Raw genomic sequence first — 15549 nt, 5'->3', positions numbered from 1 at the left:
AAAGAAAGGGAAGTGTCTCCAAAGGATAGCTTCTGGAGGAAAGACCACTTACAGGCTAATATCATACTAGAATACATATCCAGTGGAAATTAGGAGTTAATGACCTCAACAGTAAGAATTTAAATTATTAGATCCAAAGGTTCTTTGAGAACATGTCATTGATAAGCTAAATACATTACAAACATAGAAAATGATCTTTCTCAGAGATCAAGACATGGCAGCCTCATTGTTAAGAATAAAGAAGAGAGATAAGATTCAAAGCAATGCTTTAAAACTTGGAATCAGACTCAGAATCACTCGAGGGTCAACTTGGACTCAGACTTGGATTGAAAAGGACTGATCTGATTTCAATGACTTGATTTGCTTAAAAAATGCATAAAATATTTAACGAAAAAATATATTTTAGAGATTCCAAACCATTGGAAACAAAATATGCAAAGTCTGCTCACGTATATACCATGTAAGGGCATGCCGAGGAGGGCTGGCTAGGTCCCCCTCGTTTGGGGGTTTGGGGCAGAGCCCCCACAAAAAATAAAAAATTAATAATTATACAAGGGGGCTGTTTTTGGTCCGTGATAGGTGTGAGACACATGGGGCAGGGATCTCTTTATAGCCCATTTTATAGAGTTTTGGAATCAGGTTTTTGGTTTTCTTTTATAAAAAAATTAAATTCCCATGCTGAGTCCACCACACTGTAGTCCAAGACCTACTCAGCTGAGTAGGTATGAACTTGGCCAAGTAGGGACAGTTTGGTACCAAACCAGGTGAGTAATGCTTTGACTCGATCAGTTCGGTTCAGTATCAAACTAGCCCTCTGGAGTCTGAACCTAGCAACAAACCAAGTTGGTATGGTCATTGATCAACTTGACTGAGTTGACAATGCCCAAGTTCACTGGGACCGATTTTTAAAACACCGCTTCAAAGATTAAAGTCTTAAAATAAATTTGACTTGATGGAGAGTTAAAATGAGCAAAACAAGGTGTGATATCAATAAGAAAAGAAAACTAAAGAAACCCAAATTAAGAAATGGGCATAGATTGAAACAATGAAAAATAGTTGAAACAAACAGAAAGATGATAATCAGATTTATAAATTTCTAATAGAGGCAAACCCTGTTATTCAAAGAAACTCTGCCAGCCAATTTGTCCCTAGTTAAAACCAGAGATGAAGAGTAGTCAGAGATTGTGCAGTAAAACAGACGAGAAAACATACTCAAACACCTCCCTATCTTAGTTAAAAGTGTCATTGATAAACATAATCAATAACAGTAATGCTACGATACTCCAGATTAATCAATACATCATTGTTTGAAAGATTGGGCCAACTAAGGTGCATAAAGTCAAACCTACATCATCCTAGCCTTTTATGTTTTTTGGCTGAGGATCTGAAATGCAACTCATGTCAGCTATCTCATAAATGAAACAAAGGCCAATGTAGCAATTATCTTCCCTTAGGGATGAGATCTCTTTTTTCTGAAAGAGAGCTCTGCCAACATGTAGGGGAGAAACAAACATCACAAAATATTAAATAACTATGTAGTCTATCTGTTTCACATGAAGTACTCCAACATCTAGGAGAGGAATAAACATCAGGAAAAAAAATATTTTCCGCATCTCTTTTATCATTTATGTGCATGTTGATGTTCATTCACATAACTAGTCAATGTACTATTGTATTGCATTATGCCCAACAGTTACAAGAGAAACCTTTGAATGGAAGAGTGCTCTGCCTAGCTATAAGGAACCCCCAAACATTACATAATAATTATGTAATGTGTTTTTATATATGTCAATGTTCACTTTATATCGAGTGAAGATGTTCGTTGTCAAAGGATAAACATCAGGCAGGGCAGAAAACAGGAATGGAAACCTCCACCTGGAGGGCAGATAAAGTTCAATTTCAATCGTGCGTCCAAAGAAAACCCCGGACCAGCAGGGTTAGAAATTCTCTTTCAAAATCACCATGGATATAGTCACATTCAAATTACAGGGAATAGGAAACAATATCATGCTAAAATCAAAGCCCTAGTTATGGGCATGGTGGAGACCCCCAGAACAGGTTTTAAGAAAATTACTTTCAAAGAAAATTCCAACGTAATCATTGGTCTTCTCAATCACAAGGTTCATCGCCCCTCAGGGGAAATCACTAGCAAAGAGGACTAGATCATGCAGGCCAAGCGTTGATTCAAATGTCACAGGTTCGAGTGTTGAGAGTATGGTCAATCAGGTGGTGGATTGGCCTACAAACCATACAATCACCACGAGGATAGCTGAATATAACTCTAGAAGACGCCAACATGGGAAAAAAGGGAGAATGGTAAGTTGTTTTAGCAAAGATCATTAACGAAGGAGTTCCAATCCCCATTTGGAGACACAACAGCCTTTCTGATTAATGATGATAGACAGGGCATGGATAATCCATAATGAAGGTTTAATCCTTGACACATCTCTAAGAAAGGAGAAGATTTACTCATACATTCATCACAATTCACAAATTATAATGGTGTAGGACACCTGCCACCTAAGAGGCCCCACATTTGTAGTAATACTCACCTACATCTTAAGTACAGAGCATGGAAAGGGTTTCCATTCTTGGAATATTTCTTTAAGTATCCTCTCCATCACCTTAGACTTGCATCGGTTTCAGTGAGTATGGTGAAACCTGGCACGGAAGGCATTGCTCTAGAGGATCAACAAAGGGTACAAAGGAGATGTAGAATAATCCTGTTGTCGCACAGATTGTCACGACAACGCTCAGACCGGGGGCTGTCACTCTGATCCCCGATCTCTCCATTTAAGCCTGTCTCCCGCGGCTAAGGGGGGTAGACCCTGTAGAGAAATGGATGACCAACTGTGAACCACTTGGGTTGGGAGACACGAAGGAACAAGCACTAAATTGATTTGTTAAATAAATAGACCAGTGCCTTATAAAGTTAATGTTTAAATGATTACTTACTAAATGCTGCAGAAAAAAGTAAACCATGTAGAGCAAGCATTTATCATCAAATAGCTCGAACAGAGACTAACTTTTACCAAATGAGAGAAAATGCTTAAATGATATTCCAGCGATTAAAGCTTCGAAAGATGAAATTCGATATAAAACCACGAAATTTTAAACGCTAACCATATATCACATTCATGATCATTCAAGCATGTTAAATCGCATAAACATTAGTTTCATGTCAAAATTTTAGCCTTCGCAGAAAAAAAAATAAAACGTGATAAATCCCCGAGCCAAGACTAAATGTGGCAAAATATTTCCAATATATTTTTTTATGTTTTTTTTAGATAAAGCAAAATTTTAAGGCTAATAAAGAAATCTAAATGACATTAAATCAAAATCTAAACTATAGGAAGAAATTTATTTTTTTTTAAACAAAAAACTTAAAAAAACAAAAAAAAAAAAAAAAATCTAAATTAAAACTAAAACAAAACTTGCAATTATAAAATCTAATCTAAAATAAAAAGGAACCTTTTTGTGTCTTTTTATATTCTATACTTTTTATGATCTTTTATTTTTATAATTTTTTATTTTTTATTTTTCAATTTTAAATTTAAAATGAAACAAAAAAAACTTACCATCTAATTTAAAACAAAAATCGATTTTGATATTTTTTATAAAGATTTCAAAATTAAAAAAAGTAAAAATAAAACTAAATTCTTAAACTTAAATCTGAATCTAAACTAAAAATCTATAAAAAAAAGGTAAAAATGAAACAAAACAAAACTTTAGATAAAATCTAATCTAAAGCAATCGATTTCATATATATTTTAAAAAAAAACAAAAAACAAAGCTCAAAACTACGATAATTCTTGAAACTATTCGACCAGATCCCTTACCCTTACGCTAAACCATAGATCGAACGCAGATATATTTGAGTCCCTAGTTTTATTTGCGTGACTGTTTGCAGGTGCGACTGATTGCAGGTGCGACGTCGAATGCTTGTAGGAGCGGAGCTGATGGGACAATGAAGCTTGTTCCACGCAGCACGCTAGGGTTTGTAGGATCCAATGGAATGCTCTTTGGCGACCACAGTGGGAGAACCTGTGAAACGTATTTACACTACAGCAAATCAAAATTTACCTATGCATATACCAAAACGCACATACGAACCTGCCCGATATCACAATATTTTTCAAAACAGAAATTTGATTCGCTGTAAGAGGGGAGGAAACAACGCGGTTTAGCTTGACGGCAGACAAAAACTGCTGGTGGGAAGCTGTATATGAGTTCACGGGGTTTAAACCACAAGCGGGCAGGTTTTGCAGTGCGTGGGTAAGGCAAGGAGCGACAGTGGCAAGGAATGGCAACAGCATTCGATGGGTAGGAAGAGCAGCTGCGTGACAGTTTAGGATAGGTAATAGCAGCGTGGAGGCAATAAAATCGTGGAGCAGAGGTGTAAGATGGCAGCACGTAGGAGTTTGGATAGGCGTTTTCAGGAAAGACACGCTTGTTCTCAATGCTGTCTGCAGGCGTTGAGGGTGAAGAAAGCTCCGCAGAAGGACAAATCACGCAGAGAAATAACAGTGGCAACGTAGAGGTGAGGGAAAGCATAGAACGCAGGCCCGACAGCTGTGCAGCGTTGATAAACCCTCGGGTGCTTCAGAAACCCTGCAAACCCAAAACGAAAAATCGCCCAAAATAATATGTGCATAAGACAAAATTAAAACCCTAGATGATCTAAACAGTATTTACAACTTTTGACTCTTAAACAGCCAGGTTTATCAATAATCCACAGTAATATTTTTAGAACTTCAGATTTTTTTATGAAATGCTTTAGAAATCTCTCATGCAAATCAGAAAACAGACTCAAATAATAAACCCAGGATCAAAAACTAGCTGGGCCCTGCAAGAGAATGCTTGTGGGAGCTGGTTGGTTCAGCCGAGAACTTCCCCAAACGCCCACTGACTTTCTTCAATAAGGGTTTCCTGCACAACTCACTTCAACCATCAATAAAGAGAAAAAGCAGTACTAGATCTCAAATGCAATGGAGATACCTGCCATTACTTCAGAAAACCTAATACCATTCAAACCCTAGCAAGTGAACAAGATACCTGTGCTCAGCAATACTCTACAATAAGCTGTTACTAATGGCTGAAAATTAAAATATGCAGAAAATAAAATAGCTCACGGCACTTCCAGAGAGTAACACTAGCAAGATTTCAACCCCAAAGTCTTTCTTTATTAGCACCAGAAAAAGTTTACAAGAGAGCTTCTTCAGCACAAGACTCACAGATCGAATGATCTCAAATGACCCCTAGCACCCTATTTAAAGGAAAAATTCCCAATAGCTAGTTCGAGTGATCCACGTCAAAATGATCTCAACCGTCGATGAGGATCAAGATATCTCTTAATCTCATCCGTCGAAATTTTAATGCATTAAAAAATTGAAATTCTGCATTTATTTACTCAAAATATTATTATTTTATTATTTTTAGGTTTTTACTTTATTTTATTATTTTTTTTTTTTTATTTTTTTTTTTTTAAAATGGATCCTCGAACTTAGCCTTTGGAAAAATCACCTAGGACCTAGGACTTAAGACTTATGAGGGGATTAAAACAATTTCTAGCCCTCAAGACACTTTACATCACGACTTTTACAACTTTACATCCCAAGGGGGAAAACCCATTTGACATAGACCCTCATAAACCACCCAGTTCTGCGACACAACTATAATCTAGCAGATTAACACACTAGGATTCTCCTAAGATTCTAATGACAAAATCCATTCCAGCTTTGGGGTTAGGCTAAAGGAAAACTCTGCCGATCATGGATCGGTGAGACGAAAAACCTTCCGGAACATAGATTATCACTTAGAAAATTAGGTCCACCTAGGCAATTTACATACATGACTCATATCTGCTAAGATTATTTACAATTTATACATGCAGACTGGGTTTACAACATAATATGATCAAGTCGATGAATGATGACTGTCGAATGGCGCGGACATGTCGATCAAGCGCTATCCATTTTTGCGAAGAAAAAAGGGGGTGTACTGCTATGGGTCGCTGACCTGTAAGTGGTCAACATTTGGCTCTACTTGGGGACATGTTGTTGCACTATAGGAATGTGAGAATCCAGAATCTGCATCCACGCAACACACAGCAGAAATAAGTAGCGTCCATTCAAAAATCATCATATAACATTTAAGCACATAAAAGATAGAAGCTCTTTAACTATCTAGTAACATGAAAAGTAAATCTAATCCTAAAACAGAAATGAAATGCTAAAATGACAAGGAGTAGGGATAGAAATACAATACAAAGGATGCCCTATGGCATCACATATCATCTTTGAAAAACAACTTGAGCATTTGGCCATTTGCAGGTAGATCAAGTGGTTCGCCATCCAATCTGCTCAAGTGGAATGAGTTTGGTCCAGCTATGTCTCGAATGATGTACGGTCCCAGCCACAAACTGTCGAACTTCTTATGTTTTCCTAGTTTTTCATTCTTGCAGTCCCAAAGTAGTACCATATCTCCCACCTGCAAAGATCTAGATCAAGAGAATTTATCAAAGCTTTTCTTAATGTTAGATTGATTTTTACATATAGCATCAAAAGCTGTCCTACGAGTTTCATCTAACTCCACAATCTAATCTATTCTATTCTGAACAACATCTTTATTAGTAGAAAAAATTTGGAGGAGCTGATAAGCTGGCAATTTGAGGTGCACAAGTAAAGTTACATCCAAACCATAAACTAATTCAAAGGGAGATTTACCAGTAGCTTTCTTCTTAGTGATTCTATCTGCCCATAAAGCATACTTGATTTTGTTGTCCCATGATCTCTTATTATCTCCTACTATCTTCTTGATAATGGTTATGAGATTCTTGTTACTTGATTCAGCCAGACCATTTCCCTAAGGATAGTAATTTGACGAATGAGATAAGACAATGCCATACTTGAAACAAAAAGATGAAAACTCTAAGGAACTAAAAGCTTTGGCATTGTTAGTAGTGATCTTAGCAGGGACACCAAATCTAGTAATGATATTATTTTCAATGAAATCCATAACAACCTTTTCAGTGGCATTCTTAGCAGGAATGGCTTTGACCCATTTAGTGAAATAATCTGTAGCAGTCAAAATCCATGAGTAGCCATTGCTAGAATTTTCATGGAACTTCCCTATGAAGTCCAGACCCCAATGCTGAAAAGGTGCCTCTACAATCACAGGTTGTAGGGGCAAGGCAACAAGCTTATGTTTCCCAGTGAATAGTTGACAGGCTTGACAAGCTCTAACAAACTTGTGCACATCAGAAAAAATTGAAGGCCAATAATAACCAGCTCTCAGGATTTTGTGGGCAGTATTTTGTGGGCAGTAGTTCTAGCAGCATAATGACCACCACAAAATCCTGAATGAAACTCAGAGATTAATTTCTTGGACTCAACGTCATCAACACATCTAAGCACTATGCCCTCAGGATTTCTCCACCCAAGGCCATCCTTCATAAGGCAATACTTAGTGGCTTTCAGTCTAAGAGCCCTTCTCTTATGAGCAACTAAATGGTTAGGACATGCAAGATTCATCAAGTAATAAACTATGTCCTTGTACCACTCATGCTCTCCTAATCTTTGCAACTCTGGCGAAGATAGATCACTAAGACAAAACAAACCAAGAGTCTTTTCGTTACCTTCAGTCAACATCTGAGCCAAACCTTGGCCTTTGACTAGCTTGGTGGGTCTGATTTCTAAATCATATTCTTGTATTTTAGTAACCCACCTAGCACGAGTCCCTAAGCAATCGGTTTGAGTTAATATATCTTTAACAGCAGAATGTGGGACGAAAGCAATGATTTTAGAATAACCCACATAAGTTTTGAAGTGCTTAAGAGACTTGACCAAGGCATAGCCTGCTTTTCCATGGTATTGTACTTCAATTCAAAATTTTGAAGTGCTCTACTCATGAAAGCGATAGGCTACTTGTGACCATCTTTATTCTTTTGTAGCAAGACACCAGCAATGGTATCTTCGAAAGCGAAAGAAAAAATCATGAAAACCTTGGAATAATCGGGACTAACTAAGACAGGAGCTCTTGCAATAGCGCATTTGATTTCTTGAAAAGCCTTTTTGTTGTCTTCTTGCCAAACAAATTTTGCATCTTTTTTTAGAAGACTTTGAATAGGCTTAGCTATTTCTGCGTTATTTGGAATAAACCTTCTAATAAAATTTATCTTTCCAAGGAAAGACTGAAGGGATTTAAGATTATGAGGGAGAGGAATCTTTTGGATTGCTTCAATTCTTTCAGGATCAATCTTGATTCCTTCCTTAGAAATGATATGGCCAAGTAATTTCCCTTCCGTTACTCCAAAAACAGACTTAGCTGGATTCAAAGAAATCCCATATTCTCTACATCTATCGAAAACCTGCCTAAGATGATTTACATGACTGATACCATCTTTAGAAAAAACAGTAAGATCATCTTGGTAAATTTCAATAAATTTCCCGATTAACCCCTTGAAGGCATAATCCATAGCCCTTTGGAATGTAGCCCCAGCGTTTGTTAATCCAAACGGCATTCTGATGTATTCAAAGGTACCCCATGGCGTTGTGAATGTGGTTTTATGACGATCTTCCTTTTTAACCCATACCTGATTGTACCCAGAAAAACCATCTAGCAACGACATCATTCCAGAACCAGTCACTCTTTGCAACAAAGTTTCCATGTTTGGCAAAGGGTAATTATCTTTCTTGCATGCTAGATTAAGGTTTCGAAAATCGACACACAGCGTTATCGTACCATTCTTTTTCCTAACAATCACCAGATTCGAACACCATGTTGAATGCCTTGTTTGAGCGATAATTCTTGCTGCAAGCATTTTCGCAAGTTCTTTCTGAACTAAAGGGGCTAATTTAGGATTAATTTGCCTAAGTTTCTGGCGAAAGGGTTTAGCATTTTCATCTTTTAAGGGGATAGTATGTTCCATGACATCTTCCCTATAGCCCTTTAATTCATCATAAGAAAAAGGTAAAACATCTCAATATTCGCGAAGTAAATCAATTAACTTTTTTCTTTCCTCCACACTAGTACCTCTACCAATTTTAACAATCTTTGGGTTTTCAGAAGTACCAATGTTTATCTCGAGATATTCGCCTGGGTCCATCTTATTTTCTTCTCTCAACTTCGTGGCATCATGCTGATCAAAATGTTGCTCTAAGGCAACCACATTCCTAGGAGTAGGATTTATGATATGCTCATAATTTAAAGATCCATCCTCCTCAGAAACTATCCGGAAATCCTCAAACTCATCCAAACTATTAAGAAAACGAATGACTTGCTTTTCATCATTGAAGACCTGCCAATGCTCTGAGTTATCTGGAACAGATGGTCTAAATATTACTTCCATTTTGATCTTATCATTAATTAGCTCATCAGATAACTGGAAAGTAGTAGCAGCTACGGCAAGTTCATCTGCCAAACTATTTTGTTCTCTTGGGATAGCTTTGAGGTCAAGAGCATCAAAGTGCTCCATAGTATCCCACACAGCATTTCGATAATTCCTTAATCTTTGATTTCTGCATGTGAATTTATTTTTAAGCTGCATGATAACTAAATCAGAATCCCCCTTAATGCTAAGCAATTTAACCTTCAAAGATTTTGCCAACTCAAGCCCCAACAATATAGCCTCATATTTAGCGACATTGTTGGTTGCTTCAAATTCTAACCGATAAGCAAACTTGAAAATGTGACCAAGGGGAGATTTAAGCACTATTCCAACACCTTTACCATGCCTAGACGATGCACCATCGAAATGCATATACCAAACTTTACCCTTGAGATCCTTAATCTTATCATCGGGAGGAATTATAAAATTAGACATGATGGCATAGTTCCCAATGTCAGATTGCTCTTTGATTATTTCGTTGTGAGGTCTCTTAGGATCTTCAACATGAAATTTTCTTTCGGGCTCTCTATTTAGTCTTACAAAACCATCACCCCTAGGAGAAGGAATCATAGCATATGACCAATTCATTTGAATACTTCCTCCTAGATCAGAGGCCCACTTTCTGGATAACAGCATACCCCAGGCATCAGGCACATCCACAACAACAATATCCATGACAACCATGATGTTTGGGTAAACTGATAGATGAACTTGCAAATCTTTGATTAAACCATGCACTTCGATTTTCTTAGAATCCATGGCGCATATGTTATAGTAGGGTCTAGAAACTCTTAAGTTAAGTTGTTCCATGACCCTTTTAGTCATTACACAAGCTGATGCACCAGAATCCAACATGCAATTATTCAATTTATATCCATTAACTAACAAGGTGATAAAGAAAGGCTGGTGATCTTTGTTATCAGCATCTAAGCTTTGCAAATATATGGGAGCATCATGATAATCAACTTCCCGAGTCTTCTGTTGAGAAGTATTTACTTGAGGACCTTGAATAGCTTTTAGTAACTTGTCTCTTTGGGAAGGGATTTTAGCAATCTCGGAGACAGGAACCCAGATTTTTGCATTGTTAAACCAACTTCCCAAATCGACATCTAATCCAGAGTTTACACCAGGGTTAAAAGTTCGAGGGGGAATTTGATTCCCACTTTGATCTTTATCCCTTCTTTGATAGGTCAAACCCTTATCTCTAGCAATTTCCAAGATTTGCTCGGGAGAGGGTTTTTCACCATATAACCTAGCCAAAATGTCATCTTCATTTTCAAGGTTATTTATACTAAAAGCTGATGAAGGATTCATAACGTCACGACTCTTTTCCTTGACCTCTATCCAATCATCCATAGACAAAGGGAACTTGCTACCTACTACATTTATTTGATCACCTGTTCCAAACATTCCATTATCTAAAATTCTTCTAACGATGGGACAAGTGGCCTCTTCATGAAGAGCATCACAAACCCGACAGTAAGGAGGAGCATTATCAACCAAATTAGTTAGCGGATTAGTAGGCCTCTGCTCACTAGATTGACCCTTCCTTTGCCAATTGTTATTTCTATTATTATTATTTCGAGGTTGAAAATTCTGCGTTTGTGCTCTTTCCATTTGAATCAACCTATTCTACAAAGTGGTTATCTCCTTATTATGATTAATTTCCATGGTTTCAATCTTTTGAAGCAATTTGAGAACAAGTTCACTTTCAGGTTCTTGAACTGCTTTTCCTTTAGGCTCCTTTAGTTTCGTAGCAGCTCTATCGAAACCTAGGATCTCAGACTTCCCAGATGCGGCCTTGTCCTTTTCAAGCTCTATAGCTAAGGCTTGGCAATCTCTATAATCATTAAGTTTAGCACGCCTTAATTCATAAGATGGCTCAGGACTAAAGGCATCAATGTAAAAATCTTGGAGAGTTTTGTCTGTAGGTTTATAGTCTTGAGGTAATTCTCTAACAATACCATTAAACCTTTTATTAAATTCTTCAACAGTTTCATCCTCTCTTTTTTATTAGGCTAATAGCTTTTACGAGGTGTCTTCCTTCTCTCTTATCTCCATATTTTTCTTTAAAAGCATTAATGATTGATTCTAAGGAATCAAATGAATTCTGAGGCTTTTCAGTAAACCATTCATGAGCATCACCCCCCAAGGCTAAAATGAAAAGAGTCATTCTAACATCTTCATGATCGAAATCAAGAGACCTTGCGTATTTAGCCATCCATATACTAAAGTCTCTTAGATGCGAATTTGCACTAATAGCATTATCTCCCTGAAAGCTAGGCAACTTATCTATCCCAACTGATGGAAGAGCATTGGGATACCCTAGAATGTTAGAAAAATTGCAAGGGGCATACATATCCATGATGTTGTGCCTAACTTGACTATTAAAAAGCAAATGGATATCAGAGAGGGCTTCTTGTCCAAGGTTAACAAGAAGTGTACGAGAAGAGAGTTTGTGTAATCATACCCTGAGCACCTTTTCAGGATCAGGAGTAGGATTGCACAGACTGCTTGGATGTCTTCTAGTATACACTCTTGAAGATAATATATGAAGTGGAGTCACCACCTGAACAAGAAGTGAAACACAAAAAAGCTCGAAATGAAATAACCAAGGACAGAAAAACTCTATCCCCGGCAACGGCGCCAAAAAATGTTGTCGCACAGATTGTCACGACAACACTCAGACCAGGGGCTGTCACTCTGATCCCCGATCTCTCCGTTTAAGCCTGTCTCCCGCGGCTAAGGGGGGTAGACCCTGTAGGGAAATGGATGACCAACTGTAAACCAGTTGGGTTGGGAGACACGAAGGAACAAGCACTAAATTGATTTGTTAAATAAATAGACCAGTGCCTTATAAAGTTAATGTTTAAATGATTACTTACTAAATGCTGCAAAAAAAAGTAAACCATGTAGAGCAATCATTTATCATCAAATAGCTCGAACAGAGACTAACTTTTACCAAATGAGGGAAAATGCTTAAATGATATTCCTGCGATTAAAGCTTCGAAAGATAAAGTTCAATATAAAACCACGAAATTTTAAATGCTAACCATATATCACATTCATGATCATTCAAGCATGTTAAATCGCATAAACATTAGTTTCACATCAAAATTTTAGCCTTAGCAGAAAAAAGATAAAACGTGATAAATCCCCGAGCCAAGACTGAATCTGGCAAAGTATTTCCAATATATTTTTTTATGTTTTTTTTAGATAAAGCAAAATTTTAAGGCTAATAAAGAAATCTAAACTATAGGAAGAATTTTTTTTTTTTAAACAAAAAACTTAAAAAATAAAAATAAAAAATAAAAAAAAATCTAAATTAAAACTAAAACAAAACTTGCAATTATAAAATCTAATCTAAAATAAAAAGGAACCTTTTTGTGTCTTTTTATATTTTATACTTTTCATGATCTTTTATTTTTATAATTTTTTATTTTTTTGTTTAATTTTAAATTTAAAATGAAACAAAAAAACTTACCATCTAATTAAAATCTAATTTAAAACAAAAATCGATTTTGATATTTTTTATAAAGATTTCAAAATTAAAAAAAGTAAAAATAAAACTAAATTCTTAAATCTAAATCTAAACTAAAAATCTATAAAAAAAAAGGTAAAAATGAAACAAAACAAAACTTTAGATAAAATCTAATCTAAAGCAATCGATTTCATATATATTTAAAAAAAAAAAACAAAAAACAAAGCTCAAAACTACGATAATTCTTGAAACTATTCGACCAGATCCCTTACCCTTACGCTAAACCATAGATTCGAACGCAGATATATTTGAGTCCCTAGTTTTATTTGCGTGACTGTTTGCAGGTGCGACGTCGAATGCTTGTAGGAGCTGAGCTGATGGGACGATGAAGCTTGCTCCACGCAGCACGCTGGGGTTTGCAGGATCCGACGGAATGCTCTTTGGCGACCACAGTGGGAGAACCGTGAAACGTATTTACACTACAGCAAATCAAAATTTACCTATGCATATACCAAAACGCACATACGAACTTGCCCGATATCACAATATTTTTCAAAACAGAAATTTGATTTGCTGCAAGAGGGGAGGAAACAACGCGGTTTAGCTTGACGGCAGACAAAAACTGCTGGTGGGAAGCTGTATATGAGTTCACGGGGTTTAAACCACAAGCGTGCAAGTTTTGCACTGCATGGGTAAGGCAAGGAGCGACAGTGGCAAGGAATGGCAACAGCGTTCGATGGGTAGGAAGAGCAGTTGCGTGACAGTTTAGGATAGGTAATAGCAGCGTGGAGTCGATAAAATTGTGGAGCAGAGGTGTAAGATGGCAGCACGCAGGAGTCTGGATGGGCGTTTTCAGGAAAGACACGCTTGTTCTCAATGCTGTCTGCAAGCGTTGAGGGTGAAGAAAGCTCCGCAGAAGGACAAATCACGCAGAGCAATAACAGTGGCAACGTAGAGGTGAGAGAAAGCATAGAACGCAGGCCCGGCAGTTGTGCAGCGTTGATAAACCCTCGGGTGCTTCAGAAACCCTGCAAACCCGAAACGAAAAATCGCCAAAAATAATATGTGCATAAGACAAAATTAAAACCCTAGATGATCTAAACAGTATTTACAACTTTTGACTCTTAAACAGCCAGGTTTATCAATAATCCACAGTAATATTTTTAGAACTTCAGATTTTTTATGAAATGCTTTAGAAATATCTCATGCAAATCAGAAAACAGACTCAAATAATAAACCCAGGATCAAAAACTAGCTGGGCCCTGCAAGAGAATGCTTGTGGGAGCTGGCTGGTTCAGCCGAGAACTTCCCCAAACGCCCACTGGTCTTCTTCAATAAGGGTTTCCTGCACAGCTCATTTCAACCATCAATAAAGAGAGAAAAAACAATACTAGATCTCAAAAGCAATGGAGATACCTGCCATTACTTCAGAAAACCTAATACCATTCAAACCCTAGCAAGTGAACTAGATACCTGTGCTCAGCAATACTCTACAATACGCTGTTACTAATGGCTGAAAATTAAAATATGCAGAAAATAAAATAGCTCACAGCACTTCCAGAGAGTAACACCAGCAAGATTTCAACCCCAAAGTCTTTCTTTATTAGCACCAGAAAAAGTTTACAAGAGAGCTTCTTCAGCACAAGACTCACAAATCGAATGATCTCAAATGACCCCTAGCTCCCTATTTAAAGGAAAAATTCCCAACAGCTAGTTCGAGTGATCCACGTCAAAATGATCTCGACCGTCGATGAGGATCAAGATATCTTTTAATCTCATCCGTCGAAATTTTAATGCATTAAAAAATTGAAATTCTGCATTTATTTACTCAAAATATTATTATTTTATTATTTTTAGGTTTTTACTTTCTTTCTTTTTTTAAATGGATCCTCGAACTTAACCTTTGGAAAAATTACCTAGGACCTAGGACTTAGGACTTATGAGGGGATTACAGCATTTTCTAACCCTCAAGACACTTTACATCACGACTTTTACAACTTTACATCCCAAGGGGGAAACCCATTTGACATAGACCCTCATAAACCACCCAGTTCTGCGACACAACTATAATCTAGCAGATTAACACACTAGGATTCTCCTAAGATTCTAATGACAAAATCCATTCCGGCTTTGGGGTTACGCTGAAGGAAAACTCTGCCCATCATGGATCGGTGAGACAAAAAACCTTCCGGAATGTAGATTATCACTTAGAAAATTAGGTCCACCTAGGCAATTTACATACATGACTCATATCTGCTAAGATTATTTACAATTTATACATGCAGACTGGGTTTACAACATAATATGATCAAGTCGATGAATGATGATTGTCGAATGGCGCGGACACGTCGATCAAGCGCTATCCCTTTTTGCGAAGAAAAAAGGGGGTGTACTGCTATGGGTAGCTGACCTGTAGTGGTCAACAAATCCCTTTGACACCCATGAGTGGTTTGAAAGTTGCAAGGCCCAACAAGGCATGGCACATCCCCACTAGATCAAAAACGATAAGATGAGATATGAAAATTTTATTAATTTCCAACAAATGACTATTATAGTAGGTCAATGGCACTTCGGAGTACAGCCCAATGCAAGAACGTATTGGGGGTACAAAAGAAACACGTCACTAATCTATAAAATACAAAATACCTAAAGAGCTAAACAATAGTAACCAGAATCAATA

At 37.1% G+C, this 15549-nt stretch overlaps 1 protein-coding gene across 7 annotated transcripts in view; it reads right to left on the bottom strand.

Annotated features, from left to right (window-relative positions):
* Positions 1-15549, bottom strand: part of LOC149154467 (ZIP metal ion transporter family) — a 311479-nt gene that overhangs the window by 189679 nt on the left and 106251 nt on the right. The gene's annotated exons all lie outside the window — the stretch shown is intronic.

The sequence above is a fragment of the Pinus tabuliformis genome, chromosome 9 (genome assembly GCF_031772625.1).
Source record: "Pinus tabuliformis cultivar Carrire ecotype Pingquan chromosome 9, CPIR1, whole genome shotgun sequence".
Lineage (NCBI taxonomy): Eukaryota > Viridiplantae > Streptophyta > Pinopsida > Pinales > Pinaceae > Pinus > Pinus tabuliformis.
This window is presented reverse-complemented; position numbering and strand designations above follow the sequence as displayed.